Source organism: Chrysochloris asiatica, unplaced genomic scaffold (genome assembly GCF_000296735.1).
Source record: "Chrysochloris asiatica unplaced genomic scaffold, ChrAsi1.0 scaffold00058, whole genome shotgun sequence".
In the NCBI taxonomy this organism is placed as follows: domain Eukaryota; kingdom Metazoa; phylum Chordata; class Mammalia; order Afrosoricida; family Chrysochloridae; genus Chrysochloris; species Chrysochloris asiatica.
Genome location: NW_006408576.1, coordinates 13,003,499 through 13,008,514, shown reverse-complemented (window position 1 = coordinate 13,008,514; position 5,016 = coordinate 13,003,499).

Here is a 5,016-nt window from a genome sequence, read left to right as displayed (position 1 = left end):
CCCCACCCAGACAGATTGTATACTACTCAGTGGAGCAAAATTCTTAAAGATGGTGAAGGAATGGATGGGAGTGATAAATTGGATAGAAAGAGGCACACTCTTTTCCACTGGGATATAATAAAAGGAAAAAAAATAAAATAATTATGCAAAGAAAACTTGTGTTAAGGTTTTTATTTCAAAACCCAAGCTAGTGTATCATTATACAAACTTCTCTTCCTCTAATACTTTATTTGAAATAAATTTATTTTTGATTATTTTCTTGCTGTGGGTTAGAGGTTCTTAACACATGCCACTGATTCTGCCACAATGTGCTCTCTGACTGGTTTTTTCAGGATCTGAAAGATAAGTTTTTTCCTGTAAAATTTTGATAGATTCATAAAAACATCTTACTAGGATAAAAGACCAGTATCCTTCACTAAAGGGAGGAGAAATTTTGTTATTGCTGTTGAAAACTATTGTGTATTTAAATACAAACCACCATGCTTTTTCATAGACTAAAAATAACATCTTCTGAAAGTTGAAAAAAAATCTATTAAGCTTTTTTGAAAGATATTGATTATATGTGTACATTCACAAGTTCTCCCTGAGGAAGCACTGTGACCTTGTGAAGAGTACTTGAAAAGGTATTTTAGTTTGGGCTATGTCATGCCTCAGCTCTTTACTCTCCTTTCCATCCTTTATGTATGGAGAGATGCATAGTCCTAGGGGACTTGACTTGAATGAACAATCTTACTTTGTTTCCAGACCACTAACTCACTCACTCACAAACTCACTGCCATCAAGTTGGTTTAGACTCATAATTATCCTGCATAGGATTTCTGAGGCTGTAAATCTTTATGGAAGCAGAAGGCCTCATCTTTCTCCTGTGGAACTGCTGACAGGTTTGAAGTGCTGAAAGCAATTCATTGCTTAGCTCACAATGGTTTCAGGGCTCCTTATAAAATTTACTGGATCCTCTGGATCTTCCAGCAATGAGCAACTGTAATGTTAATGCAAACTGAGTCTGAAGACAAACCATTCTTAAATATTTAAGAACCATTTCACGGATGGAAATGGGCATTTCTTCTGTGGCACTAAAACATCATAAATATATATTTTTTAAATCAACCCTCTTTCTCTTTCTTGTCACTACTGAAAATGATATTAACAGCTCCATCTGCTTGTTAACTCCCCAGGGTTGCCTATGTATGTCAAGAAAATGAGATCAAGTTACTGCAGGGCATTAGTCATCTTGCTCATCTACTTGACTCAGACGGTCAATAGCTGCTATTTATGGAGCTATTTGAAGAAGGCTTTTAGTTGTCACAGTATCAGTACCCAAAGAAATAAGTCTAATGTTTGTGCAAATGTCAGGGGACCTGAAAGCCAACAGATAATGAGAGTTTCTGGGAGTTTTTGGATCTGGACAAAATAAAACCAAACCAAGCAAATATGGCCTCTTCTCTAAATTTGTTCCAGTATTAGTTAATTAGGCACCAAAGAGTTTAGCTTGTGTCCAGATTCACAGAATATCTAGACAAGTTTTCTGTCTTTTCCTGACTCTAATTTTAATTATAATGGCACAAATATCACTCTCAATCACCTCCTCTTTACTCTCAATCCTGGAATTTAAGACATAGTCTTCCACTTTTCCCAGTTACTAGACAAAATTTCCCACCTGTATCAAAGTGTACAAACAGTCCCTGTTGAAAACATTATACTGATTGTACTAGTTTCATCTGGGGAGATACTGAAGACTTCTACTTCACAAAAATATCCTCCCAAAAGTATGCAGAGTTTCCTTAAATACAAAACAAATGTTTTGTGAGCAAATATTCAAAACACATGGCAAACATTTTTACTTAAGGGACAAAGGAGCAGAATATTTGTAATCAGTAGTTTGCAAGATAACTATGCATACAGAGTCTGATGTAGCTGAAAACATTGAATGCCTAAGAGAAACATCCATGTAAAGAAACACTTGGCAATCAAGGTGAGTTTGGTTGTGGGAAGCTCTAAGACAATATCAGTGACAATGACAACATACAGTGTACTGTATGCCAAAAATTGTAATAGGTACTTTTAGATACACTGACTCTAATTTTCATAACTCACCACTCATTTGTCAGATTGTCATACTGTGGTAGTGTTTTTCTGTGATGCTGGAAGCTAGACAACAAATACATTAAATAAAAGTTGTTGTTGTTGTTGTTGTTGTTGTTAAGTGCCGTTGAGTCAATTCTAACCCATAGTGACCATGTATAGGGTTTCTGAGAAGTCTTAGGGTTACCAATATTGGACAGGTCACAGTGGAGCTTCTATGTTAAGACAGACTAGGAAAAAACAGGGATAGATCTGAATGGCTAGCTACTGAAAACATTATGAATAGCAGCGGAATACTGTCAAATACAATATTATTAGATGAGACTTTCAGGTTGGAAGATACTCAAATTACAATTGGGTAAGAGCTGTCTCCTCAAAATAAAGTTGACATCAATGACCTGAATGAAGCAAAGCTTTAGGGAACTTCATTTGTTGATGTGGCATGATTCAAAACAGGAAGAAACAGCTGTAACATTCGAAACTGAAATGGAACACATAAAGACTGATATCCTAGGCATTGTTGTTAGGTGTCATCAAGTCAGTATCAATTCATAGCAACCCTATGCACAACAGAAAGAAACTCTGCCTGGTACTGGGCCAACTTCACAAGTGTCATCACGCTTGAGCCCACTTGATATTGCCACTTTGTCAGTCCATCTCGGGGTTCTTGCTCTTTTTCTCTAACTCTCCACCTTACCAAATATGATATCCTTCTCCAGTGACTGGTCCTTCCTGACAATATGTCTGAAGTATAAGAGGTGAAGTTTGGCCATCCTGGCCTCGAAGGAGCACTCTGGCTGCACTTTTTTTTCCCCCTTTTTTCTTTTAGGGTCCTTCAGTTCCTGGATTGCAAGACAAATCACTCCCCTCCTTTTATTACAAAACATCTACCTTTTCATTTGCAACTCTCACAGTCAGTCCCAATGTCAATTATTCACTATTGAACCACAAGAGTCCTATCCCCATCTTCTTTCACTAGCCCCATCCAGAAAGGTTGGAAACCACTCAGTGGAGATTCTATCCTACCCCGCACCCTCTGGAACTAGGCTCCCTCTTGAAATCTTGTAAGCCAGTCACTTCTTGCCTTTGTAGCTCCCTCATTTTAGATAGCCAATGATTTTGATCATCCAATGTCCAAGTTGCCCATCCCTTTCTACTCTGTGTATTGAGGGGGTGGGAATGATCCTCGCTGTGAAGATTTGTACCCTCTTTTGCACTACTGCATCCATAGGTGTAGGTCAAGTTCATCAAATTGTATCAGATTACTGTTTTTTGTTTTTCCCCTCGTCTTTCTTCTTCTAGTTGAGCTCTGATCATCCAGTCATTGAAGCCAGGTCAAGTGGGTATTATCTGCAAGTGTGGATGTTCTTATACATATGCCCTCTCTTCTTATCAGCTGGATGCTTCACTCTCCACTCTAGTCCTTTGTGGCTATGTTACTGACTCTGGGCCCAAGAGTTCCCAGGTCTTGCCACACTGCTGGCCAACCAGGTCTTCACCCGGGTTCACAGGAGTCTATTGAACATTGTAGGATTTAGCTCATAGCTTCATTGCTGTTTTTCCCTCACTCCTGTTATCGGGGACGAATGTGGTCACCAATCAGAGTGCATTTCTGCTCGTGTATTCCCATTGAGTCTTAGTCTTGGGAGGGGGTTTTCCCTAAGGGAACTCTACCACTTGGCTTGATGTCTCCTGGGCAAGCAACTTGCTTGTTCTTGTAGTAATCAATTGGACTTCCATGATTGTTTTATATTTTTCCTGTTGGGCTTTCTTTCAAGAAGTATCTTCTGTTCTTCTAGTCATTCCAGGCTGGTCTGCTTCTCCCTTCAAGTGGAAATTTCCCACCTCAGAAGATTCTGGGTGAGGTTCAGGATTCCACCTATGGTCTTATGTAATGCAGAGGCTCTGCAGGAAGCCTCCCTCACTGGGCACGTTGTAGCCCCATTTTAGGCATTACAATCAGTTATAGGCAGAAGACAGACTTACAAGATTTCTATGGTGATATTTCTGGCTATTCCTTTCCCTCCCCTCAAGTGTCTATTTTATAGTGGTGTGTCAGGGTCATGCCCTCTTTTGAGCTACTACATCCATAAGTATAGGTCAAATTCATCAAATTGTAGCAGATTACACTTTTTTCCCTCTCTTTCTTCCTCTAGTTGAGTTCTGATCATCCAGCCATTGATACCAGGCCAAGTGGACACTATCTGCAAGTATGGGTATTGTTGCATCTCTCCCCTCACTTCATATCAGTTCAGCTGGATGTTTCACTCTCCACTCTAGTCTTCTGTGGCTATGTCCCTGTCCCTGAGCCTAGGAGTCCCCAGGTCTCACCATACTGCTGGCCAACCAGGTCTCCAGTCAGGTTGACAGGAGTGTATTGAATATGGTCGGACTTAGCTCACAACTTCATTGCTGTTTCCCCCCACTTCCCCTTATTGGTAGACCAACATGGTCACCAGCAATACCACATGGCTGCTCATGTATTCCCCTTGAGTCTCAGTCTTGTAAAGGGTTTGCCCTGAGGAGACCCAACCATTTGCTTTGATGGATTCCCAGCAAAAAACTTGCTTGTTCTTGTAGTAATCAACCAGATTGCCATTATTGGTTTTATTTTTTATTTTTCCTGCTGGTCTTTCTTTCAAGAAGTATCTTCTGTTCTTCTAGCCACTCCAGGTTGGTCTGCTTGTCCTCTCAAGTGGAAATTTCCCACCTCAGAAGATTCTGAATGGTGATCAGGATTCCACCTGTGGTCTTATGCAATGTAAAGGTTCCAGGGGAAGCCTCCTTCACTGGGCAAGTTCTAGCCCCATTTTAGGTATTCCAATCAGTTATAGGCTGAAGATGGACTTACAAGCTTTCTATGGTGATGTTTCTGGCTATTCCTTTCTGTCTCCCTGAAGTGTCCATTTTATAGTAGTAGGCAAGGGAAACCAA